Source organism: Cervus canadensis, chromosome 11, assembly GCF_019320065.1.
Source record: "Cervus canadensis isolate Bull #8, Minnesota chromosome 11, ASM1932006v1, whole genome shotgun sequence".
Classification (NCBI taxonomy): domain Eukaryota; kingdom Metazoa; phylum Chordata; class Mammalia; order Artiodactyla; family Cervidae; genus Cervus; species Cervus canadensis.
In genome coordinates, this window is record NC_057396.1 from 32076421 (window position 1) to 32088185 (window position 11765).

General features: G+C 38.9%; 1 protein-coding gene across 2 annotated transcripts in view; it reads right to left on the minus strand.

Annotated features, from left to right (window-relative positions):
• NUCB2 (nucleobindin 2) overlaps positions 1–10910 on the minus strand; it is a 40293-nt gene extending 29383 nt beyond the window's left edge. The window contains exons 1-2 of one of the 2 annotated variants that reach the window (XM_043481649.1): positions 10764–10910; positions 5513–5666 (exon numbers count right to left, since the gene is read on the minus strand). The gene's annotated coding sequence lies outside the window, so the exon portion shown is untranslated. The remainder of the gene's footprint in view (positions 1–5512; positions 5667–10763) is intronic. The other variant, XM_043481651.1, reaches the window with a different exon arrangement.
• Between the last annotated feature and the right edge of the window lie 855 nt (positions 10911–11765).

Consider the following 11765-nt stretch of genomic DNA (forward strand, 5'->3'; position numbering starts at 1 on the left):
TTAGTTAATAGAACATTAAAAAGTGGTTGATTAAGTGGCAATAGCAACATAATCTTTACTGTCAACACACACATGAACTTTATTATAGCTATTCCTACTGCTATTACTTTAGACTGAGTTTTTGCATTTTTGGTCTCTCACAAACTGAATTTAATTGCCATTTAATACATCTTCAAAAGGATTAAATTATGATTTGGCATTAAAATGAAAGGCTATTTGGGGGAGTTCCCTGGTGGCCTGGTTTGACCAGTCAATCCTAAAAGAAATCAATCCTGAATATTCTTTGGAAGCACTGATGCTAAAGCTAAAACTCCAATTCTTTGGTCACTTGATGCAAAGAGTCAACTCATGGGAAAAGACCCTGACGCTGTGAAAGATTGAAGGCAGGAGAAGAAAGGGATGACAGAGGATGAGACGGTTGGATGGCATCACCAATTCAATGGACATGAGTTTGAGCAAAATCTGAGAGATAGTGAAGGACAAGGAAGCCTGGTGTGCTGCAGACCATGCCTTCACAAAGAGGACATGACTAAGCAACTGAACAAGAACAACAACAACAACTGGTGGCCTAGTGGTTAGGATTCTGGGCTTTCACTGCCCAGGGTCAATCCCTGTTCAGGAAACAAGATGCTACAAGCCTTCTGGCCCAAAAAAAAAAAAAAAGAAAAATTTATTTTGTAAACATAGAAATGAAGTAGTTGATATTAGTAAAGCAAATATTTGATGTCAAAGGAATAATAGTAACTTTACATTTTCTTGTAAAGGAACATCTAAGAGTTTCACCTGACTACAGACAGGAAGATATCTACAAATAGACAAAATTACCTTACATTTTGAGATAGAACAAGATTATTTTTAAGCATTCAAACAACGCAAATGAAGGCAGCAGAAACTATGTCTCCAATAAAAAAAATTATATAGAATATAAGACTGATTTGATGGATTCATGAATCATTAAGGCAAATGTCAATTTGTCAGAGACTTCCAACCACCACTGAACAGAAGCCACATAACTTCCAAGTAATTTTGAGGAAAAAACAAAGATGAATTTAGTCAATAGGAAATGCTGAAAAAACCCTGATGCTCTTTTTAGCCCTCAAAATGATACAGTAATGCTAAAGAGTTAGAGACTGATACTCCAAGAATGAGTTACACAAGAAATAGCATATTACTGAACACTAGCATAGGCATCTATGGCCAAAAGTTCTTGCCATATTAAATTCTAAACTACAAAAGAATTTCCCAAAAATGCTACTGTTACATGTAAAAGAGGGATTATGGCTAAGTTAAAGGAAGGTTAACTAAAGCTGGCTTGAATGTCCAAGAGCCTTTAGTAGCCTTCCAAGTGTGTGAGTTTAGTTCTTGATGCATTCTGAGGTTGCATACCTGAATATTTGAAGAATAGGTTACCTGAAAGGCATCCCAACTGGATGCTATTTCTGATGCTATGTCTAGACAAACTGTAACCCCTCAGTGGTAAATAAACCACTGATGGAGGGACTGGGGAAAGAAGATGAATCTGACAACTTCCCATCATCATCTTTTGAAAAGCACCAGCATCAAAGCTTGTAAGATGATGATCATCTTCAGGAATGCACTGGAATCAAAGCTTGCAAAATGAAGGTCAGAGGCTTGGAAGAAAATTCCAGGCAAATGGTTTTAAAGAAACTCCCAGAATTAAATCACATCACTCTCCACAGTAGAGAGGAAAATGTCATGTGGGAAAACACAAACATTCACAATTCTGAATCAAGGAAGCATTTCAGAAGACTTAGGTTATGAATGTGAGTCTTAGAAATACCTTAACTGATTTATTTAGCTTCTTTAAATTTCTTAATGTATCTGCAAATGCGATGTAAGAAAAACCTGTATGTTTAAATATATCTTAAAAAGCACTTTCAGTAAACACAGAATGATATTCTAAGTGATAAAGAACTCAGTTTTATGGGCAATATGTATTCTATATGGTATAAAATGGTGTGTCTTAATATCAGTGTGTTAGGGGAAGCACAGTGACTGAAACCACCCACCCTGGCCAGGCACCATAGTAACCATTTGCATGAGCTGTTTTAGGACAGGAGGTCCTAGTAACAAACACAGAACTAATAAGCCACCACCAATCAGAAGAGTTCGGGAAAGGTCAAAAGGAGAAACACGTGTCAGACCACCTCCCAGAATCCTTCCTGCTGGCATCCATCTTGGCTAAGCAATGCACGTGTCACCAAGGACTCTCAGTCAGAATGACTGGCCAAAGAAAACCCGGAAACTAACCCCATCACCATAAAACCCAAGACTGAGAGCCACGTGGCAGAGCACTTCTCCTGGGTTCCCTTACCCTACTGCTCTCCCCTTGGGCTCCCTTTCCAATAAAACCTCTTACTTTGTCAGCTCATGTGTCTCCTCCGGCAATTCATTGCCAAGTGCTAGATAAGAGCCCACTTTTGGGCCCTGGAAGAGATGGAGTCTCCTTCCTGCAACAAATGGAGTCTTCAGTTCAGTTCGGTTCAGTCGCTCAGTCGTGTCTGACTCTCTGCGACCCCATGAATGGAGTCTTAGAGTCAATGAAACACCACCTTTTGGGGGGCTTTCTATGTACCCTGCCTCTTTACTATTTATCTCCTCTCCTTTCTTGCCTGTGTCTAAATTTTGTTTTTGATTGATGAAGAATTTTTTAAATATACTTTTCCCTTCTATTAATTTTGAATCTCTTAGTGTTTATTTTTATAAATAATTAGGACAATTAACTTACTGCAGCCTAAAGCTAATTAAAACATTTACTCCTTAATAAGGCCTCAATAAAAGTTAACTGCTATCATAACAAAAGAAATGTACATTTTTCTAGCTCATTAGGTATAAAAGTAATGTTGTAAAAATCTCTTTAAATGCCAAGATAATGTCAAATGTGTCAGAGACAAGTTTCCAGATTTTCATGAATCCAGTAATATACGAATGGCCATACAAAAGGAGAGATGAGTGATAAAGAGAGGCAATGCAGAAAAAGGGAAACTAATTTATTGATACTTTTCTTCCACTCTCAGATCAGTAAGAATGGTCTTCTCCTTTCTTTTATCAACCTCTTTGTCCATAAGAACAGAGACCTAAAAAGAAAGTCCTGGGCCAAAGGAGGTTGACACACTAAACTGATCCAAACCAGGATAGGCTGAATTATCACTCTCAAGTAGGATAATGTGAAATTCTAAATCAGGCAGTGATCCCAAGACAGCATGGAACGCACTGATCCCAAAGGCATTGGTGCCTTAAGCAAAAGCACAAAATAAACAGAGTTCTTAAGCCTCTCCTAACATTCAGTAGATACAAAATAATTTCCCTCAATTTCCAATTCCTGAAAATAAGCTTCTCTCTCCTGTCCTGTCTCCACCAAAACAAAATTCCCATTCATACACAGAAGCACATTTCTCAACTACTGATTCTTACCAGTAATTATCTGGATTAAGTCTACCTGGGGTGCGTGTGGATGGGTGGGAGTGGGTGTGAGTGGGTAGGGGTGTGTGTATGTGTGTGTGTGTGTCTGTATGTGTGTGTTTCCTGTTTTGCTTATAGGGACAAATATCCTCGAAGTGGTTAACAAGAATGGTCGTGGGTAAGAAGGGTGAAGAATACAGAAAACTGAAACTAGTTTGTCTCGCTTTCCTTTCAACAATCTCTCTTCCTTCCTCATCTACTGTTTTCTTCCTCTAACCTTCTTGTTTTACTCCCATTGCTTTTAAATTTAAGACTGAATTGAAGTATGTTTTCTTTACTCTGTTATCTGTTATTTATTAATTTAACAAACACTAAGTACCCACTATATTCCAGATATCATGCTGGATACAAAGGTAAGTGAGATAGACATGGTCTCTGTCTTCACAGGGTTTTCAATCCAATGTGGAAGGCAGCCTATTAAGTAAACAATTGCGATTTGAAAAAAGCTGCTTACAGAACAACATATAACATTATTCTTTCTATTAATTGAAAAAAATTTAAGGCATTAAAATTGTATTCAGCAAATAAGATATTCTCAGTCAGATGACTTACAATGCTAAATGCTCCTTATATTCTTTCTAATATCCCTAAATGATGAACTGAATCTTTAAGTTCTTCCCTCATCCAATTTCCATTCCCTAAATTTCAGTTTCCTTTTCTCAAAATTTTATTTCAATTCACTTTCTTTACAAATAAAATGGCAATTGAATCATTTCATGTGACAAGTATAGGGTATATTTACATAGTATTTATCCATAAACTTCTAGAAGGAAATAAAATATTGGTATACCTAAGTAAGTTAGGCAAGGGAGAGTAGTTAAGTAAAAGGAAATTTCAAGACAGTTAACAGTTGAGTGGTTAAAAAAAAAAACCACAACAATATCTTTTAACCAACAAAGGCAACAATGTTCCTTGCATGACAACATTGAACTTAAAAGTATCTTAAGGTGGATAACAACTTTCAACATAAATTTACTTCCTGATGATTTATTATGTGATACTCTTTGGATCACTTATCTCTGTCTTTTTAGTACTTTGCATAAAGCAAGTGGCTCAATAAATGTTAGCTATATAACAAACATATACTATTGAATATTTATGGGTAATTTTTTTTTTAATAACCAGAACAAATACCCAATTAAGACAGAAACCTTCTGCAATGAATCCTGGGATAAACATAAAAAAAGAAAAACAATTTGTTAGATGAAAGTTATTTCCTTCTGGAGATAATGACCAGACTTAAAACTCTGACATGACAAATTACTGAAGCTTCTTTGAGTGCTTATCACAGCACACAGATCTCAGGGATGAAAGAGAAAAAGATTCATATTGTGCAAACACTTCTATTTGCCAGTCAATATCCAAATCTTCCCTTCCTCTGCAATAACAAAAGCCCAATTTTATTCAAGGCAACCATGCATTCAGTTACATTTCCCTGCTTCCCTGGTTCAGGACAATCTTTTGGTTATTATATAACCAAAGGATAATTCCTTTGGTTCAGAATAATCTCCTTAAAGGGAGAGGTTGCATCCTTCTTGGCCTTTGCCTTGCTACCTGGAACTTTGCTTTGATGGATACAGCTCTGGCAGCTATTTTGGACTATGAGGACCAGGGCCACATTTTAGGGATAACAGATGAAAGAACTGGAAAAAGTTTAGGTCCCTGGCAACTTTATGAAGCTACTATCCTAGATTGCCTACTTTAAGAATTACTTTACACGAGGAAATAAATATTTTATGTTTAAGCCACCACTAAGTCTGTTTTCAGTTTTGCTTTCTGAACTGATCGTGCAAGTGTGCTAAGTTGCTTCAGTCGTGTCTGACTCGTTGCAACCCTATGGACTGTAGCCTAGCAGGCTCCTCTGTCCATGGGATTTTCCAGGCAAGAATACTGGAGTGGGTGGCCACGCCCTCCTCCAGGGGATCTTCCCGACCCAGAGATCAAACCCATGTCTCTTACATCTTCTGCCTTGGCAGGAGGGTTCTTTACCACTGAGCCACCTGGGAAGCCCTCTTAACTGATCACTTACCTTCAAACAGGTTAAGAATTTCTATCTCCTTTTTACAGATGAGGCAACTGAGATCCAGAGAGGTAAGGTGACTTGCACAATATCAAATTAGTGAAGAGGTGGGTCTGGCTCCTGTCTCAATGCTTTTTCAGTAAGAACTGACTCTTCACAGGTTCTGAATATTAAAAAATAAATAAAAATAAACATGAACATAAATTTAGGCTTATTAGTGGTAGTGGCACATTATAGTGTATATATTTGTCAAATTCTGTAAAAATAAAAGGTGCCAAAATTTCTATACGGTGGAAGGAGTCTATATCATATCCCAGTGGGGAAGGAAAAGAAATATATTATCTAAATAGAATCAAAGACCAAAATAAGCAAAGATATTTATTTACATGCCAAGATTTTACCATATTGCTCTTCTTTGAAATAGTTAAGAAAAGTTCAAACTAAAAGCTTATTTTGCCTCTTCAGTGAGACTTCAATATACAGTCTAAGTTTCCCCATTCAATCCTTAACTGGATTTTTTCTTAAAATCTTTACCTAGAATCCTTTTTTACTGTTATTACCACTTTTAAAAATTAAGCTTGGCTCACGCCTAAAACACAGAGATCAGTAATAAAGCACAACATCTCAAGTTCTTTTTTGAAACCCACCACCCAACTGTAAAACATAAGGCAGTTATATTGCAAACTCACCAGTGAATATAATCAATTATTTCAAGGCAGTATATAAAGAAAATAAAGAAATAAAATATCTTCAAATTTTAAGAACACATATTTATTTCTTTTCATGGTACTATAGTTAACAAAAAATTATCTAAGCAGGAGAGTGATCATATGCAAGTTATGTTGGAAAGGCACATGACTTTTATTAGCATGGTCAAAAATAAACTGCAGATTGAATCCTAACCACTCCCATTTACTGCCAAGCTACTTGACTCTCTGAGTCTCGATTTTCCTATCCATAAATCAAACTAATACTTCTTCATAAGTTTTTGACTGGATGAAAATAAGAATGAATACAATGGAACTAGCACAGTACATGGCAACAGTAAATGCTTCATAAATAGTAATGCCCTTCCTATCTTGAAAATTTAATATCTATATATTTAAATAATAAAAATCTGTGTTGTAAGCACCCAAAGTCATTGAACTTAAAAAGCAATAAGCCAGTTTGACATACAACCTTAAAATGTCTTTTTTTTTTTTTGAAAGGCCACATTAGAGCTCTTTCTAGAGCATTGCCACAGCCAAAGTATTGGTGCAGGTCAGTGAAAAAAATACAACCCACAAAAGAAGAATACAATCTCTTCCTCCCTGACATTAAAATAAAGCTTCTGAAAGAGACCCAGGTTTCTTCCTTCAAGTCAGGAAGCTTGGGTTGTTTCATCCTACTGTCAGTGTCAGAATTCTGACGGAGAAAAGGAGTGGGGTGGAGAAAAATAGATGGCTTCTAAATTTCTCCATGGCAGCAGTGAAAAGGGCAAAAGGCAACCCACTGCTCAACTCCATTTTTCCATTTGAAAGTGAGTCAATAGGAAAGTGAGATTTAAAATAAAATATCAGATGTATGACCAGCTGAGCTGTATTCTAACCCTTCCCTGTATCAAGATATCAGTATAGATCCTAGTGTCTTTGATGCTCATATCTGTAGAAAAGGACACCAATCAAGAAAACCAGTACTTTGCCTTTTTCCCAATCTTAACAGATGGCTATAGTATTAATTTTTTTTAAATCAACTCTTTTTAAAAACTGAAGTATAACTAATTTACAATGTTGTGTTACTTTCAGGTACACAACAAAGTGATTCAGGTGTATATATATATTCTTTTCAGATTATTTTACATTATAGGTTATTAAGATATTGAATATAGTTCCCTGTGATATTCAGCAGGTCCCTGCTGCTTATCTGTTTTATAATTGATAATGTGTGTATATTAATCTCAAACTCCTAATTTATCTCTCCCCAGTCCCTACAGCATGCTTGATAATGAGTTTCTGAAAAGCAAGTACTGTTGCTCACATGTATATTCAATAAACATAAAAGCAACAGCAAAATTTTTTAATTTATTAAAATTACAATGTCTTCATTATTTACACATACTGTACTTCAGAGCCTCTTGAAAGTGAAAGAGGAGAGTGAAAAAGTTGGCTTAAAGCTCAACATTCAGAAAACAAAGATCATGACATCCAGTCCCATCACTTCATGGCAAATAGATGGAGAAACAGTGGAAACAGTGACAGACTTTATTTTGGGGAGCTCCAAAATCACTGCAGATGGTGACTGCAGCCATGAAATTAAGATGCTTACTCTATGGAAGAAAAGTTATGACCAACCTAAACAGCATATTAAAAAGCAGAGACATTACTTTGCCAACAAAGGTCTGTCTCGCCAAGGCTATGGTTTTTACAGTAGTCGTGTATGGATGTGAGAGTTGGACTATAAAGAAAGCTGAGCACCGAAGAATTAATGCTTTTCAACTGTGGTGTTGGAGAAGACTCTTGAGAGTCCCTTGGACTGCAAGGAGATGCAACCAGTCCATCCTAAAGGAGATCAGTCCTGAGTGATCATTGGAAGGACTGATGCTGAAGCTGAAACTCCAATACTTTGGCCACCTGATGCGAAGAGCTGACTCATTTGAAAAGACCCTGATGCTGGGAAAGATTGAAGGCGGGAGGAGAAGGGGACGACAGAGGATGAGATGGTTGGATGGCATCACTGACTCAATGGACATGAGTTTGAGTAAACTCCAGGAGTTGGTGATGGACAGGGAGGCCTGGCGTGCTACAGTCCACGGGGTGGCAGAGTCAGACATGACTGAGCGACTGAACTGTACTTCAGATAACTAAAATACAGTATGTCAAAAAGTTCTGCCAAAAAATAAAAGAAATGCAGCTGCTATTTAATTTTTCATTAGGTTGCTTTAGATTTTTAAAATCAGAACATGCTGGAATCAGAAATGATCTTAGAAGTGGTTCAGTTCAGATCCTACTTTTATAAAAGGTTTAAGGCACAGGGAAGTTAACTGACTTGGCCAAGATCACATGGCAGAGCCAGGATTGGAATCTGGCCTTTAGAATTAATTCTAATGAAATATAGTTTTTACCAGATTGTGGAGGTTTTAGAAAATTTAGATTAGTCATTCAAGTTGTCAAGGTTTTTCCTTGAATAAATTATTTGAAATTGTTAGAAACCTGTTTTTTAAAGTCTATAAACTAACTGCATGTATTAAGCATAAGAATAACAATTTCCCCATTTTAGACCTTCAATTATTTTTAAAAAGTTAACCATCTATCATGCAAATACAGTCAACTCAACTACTCACAATACTTAGAGGATTATTTATTTAAGAATTATTTTTGATACATTTTAAAATCTTACACTTGATTCCTCCAGCTACCCAATACTTATAAGGGTATTTTACACACTTCAGTCACCCAAACGGTCCTTAGAAAGTGGAAAACACTTAGAACGTGCGTATTCTAAATAACACAAAAATTAGTTTGATATATCTAGGAGGTATATAATATGCCCCAAAATAAAATGACACTGGTATTGAGCATGCTACCTATACTCTATATTAGTGCCCATAATCAATAGCCACTGTTTTGAAGAGTACCTTTATCACCTTAATTGTGCAAGTCATTTTAACTGGCATTTACAGAGCACAAATCAACTTAGCAAAAAGCATACTGAAAGGGTATATACAAAATGTGTGGTATAAACAATAAATACCTCGGGAAATCAGATATGTAAACGCAACATGGACTCCACCCTTGCAAAGCAGATAAAACTAGAATAGATGGAGAACAACATGGACAACTACAAGGAGACAAACGAATTTCTCACTCATCTTGGAAAGCTGAAGCAGATCATGGGGAGTTTCAAGACCAAGATGAGAAACAGAAGTTCCTATGTTCACCCTAGTAACAAGAGGGATATTATTTGATATTTCATTTCTAATTCTAAATTTCCATGTTTTTCTTAAACTTGGAACTCTACTAACTGAGGAAGAATTGTTCAAATATCTGTTTGTTCAACATTTGTTGAACTTAGTTTTCAAATTTATAAAACAAGAAATACAACTTGGCTTAAATCTGAATGAATCCAAGGCACTATCTATGAGGAACAAGATACAAGAATCTGGAGACTGTCTCACACAATTCAATCAAATTTATGAGGGAGGATCTTAAGAAACAAGGAATTTAAGCAGGCTGCAAAAAAAAAAAAAAAAAACCACTATAAGCTACCCGATCCAAATCTATTATACCACTAATCATATTATTTTTCATCCATTCCTTAAAGCAACCATCTCATCAATTCAGTTCTTATAAGGAAAGTCCACAATTTCCTTCAAACAAAATTGACAATCAGATATAATTGCATTTAACCTCTCTTCTCCCTCCTTCTCCCTTTTCTAACCAAAGTAATACATAGTTTGGTGTTCATATTCACCCACGGATTTAATAGCTTTACTAAAAGGCTTAGATGGCACCATTCTTATTCAATTGTGTAAATGGACAGTATCCAGTTTAGCAGTTTAATAGACACTTTGAGACTTTCAAGAGGTTTCTGTCTCCAAGAAACGAGAATGGTTCAATGGTTCAAGTTCATATTTCCTCTCTTGCTTGACTTTATAAAAATAATTGTCATCCAAAACCACTGCCCAGAACCAACCACAACAATAAGCATATTTAGTCACTCAGTTACCATTTAGCAGGTGCAACAAGACAGTGCCGTCTTTCTCAAACTCCATACCACCATCTCACATCTAAAGATTTGTCACTTAGAGAACACAATACCGCAACTGGCACGAACTTTCTCCTCTCCTGCTGTCAGCGGCTGCCGGCTTAACAGAACCGGTAGAAGAGCAGGATTCACCGGCCTAGCTTAGCTCGGTGTCGCGGGATGTGGTGAGCATCAGCCTGGAAGTGGTAGGTGTACTCTCTTCACCAGTGAGCACCTCCCTTGCCCATCGCCCTGCCAAGGCCAGGCTGGAGCCCACCCTGGGACTCGGTCCTGCACTTACCGCCCCTCGCCTGCTCTTCGCCAAGAGCCTGCCCCTTGATAGACCCCAAAGAAAGCACCGGTGCCCTGCAGAGAGTGGAACGGAGAAAGGGACCCCGCGCCTCCAGCTAGAGCTGGAACCTACTCCCCACGGTGCCCGTCCATAGTGGAGTTCCCACCATCCTCACTGCTGGGGCAGGGCAGGCGAAGAACTGAGCTTTATCTCAGGACCCGCCCCAGCCTCCCGATCCTCACCCACCTCGAGGCCGCCAGTTTTGCGAAGCCGGGTCTCCAAGCGCAAGGCTCCGCCTGCTGAACGCTTGCAGGGAACAGGCTGGCCTCTAAAGCCCCCAGCCGCCGGCTCTGCTCTGTACTTCTACCCACGGCGCGCTCCCGCCTCCTTGCTGCCATGGCGACAGCCCGGGTAGCCGGCAGCCGCTGATTGGTCCCACCGGGAGAGTGGAAGGTGCCGATTGGCTAGGGCGGAGACCAGGCGGTGCCGGAGGGCTAGGAGGCGGGCGGTGTGGAGCTCTAAGGCGTAGGAGCCTCGAGGAGGGTGAGCCAAGAGGGACGTGGCGCTCTGCGGCGCGGACTAGGAAGCCGCGCCCCTTCCTTCTAGGGCTTTCATGGAGAATCCTGTGGAGCAGGATTTGGGTGGGTGAGGTGCTTACCCGGGACTGGGACAAAAAAACAGGTGTCTCCTACCCCTCGGCCGCCGGTGCGCGCTGGCAGCGCCCAGCCTGGTCAGAGACAGAGGGTCAGGCGGTTGTCTCCCGCAGGCCTCCTTTGGGTCTAACACCCCGGGCCTCCTCCATGGCGGGAATCTTACCCGTATTTGTAACCTCACCTACCCCGGTTTTGTTATGCCGTGGGCCACTGTGGCTTGATTCCTTTTTGTTTCACCTTCTCTCACACCCGTCTGCGGTATCTTTCTTTTCTCCTCACCCTCCTTCTTATAGAACTGAGACATCTGTTCCACACCCATCATTTTAAAGATGGGGAAACTGATCCTCAAAGATACTCGTGGCTCGAGGATTAGAGAGACTTTTGGAGCCTCGAGGCTGCTTTCGATTGAGTCTGCTAAGTAATGGCATCTTTCTCTGAAGCTGTTTTCTTGCTTGTGAAAATGGTGTTTATCTCAGAGTTGTTAGTGAAGATTAGATAAGATTCCAGAAAATCAGTATAGAACCTGCTGCATATGTTAGTAATGTTAGCTGCTTTTAATCAGGAAATAATACAGGGTAGTAGCTAAATCACCTAT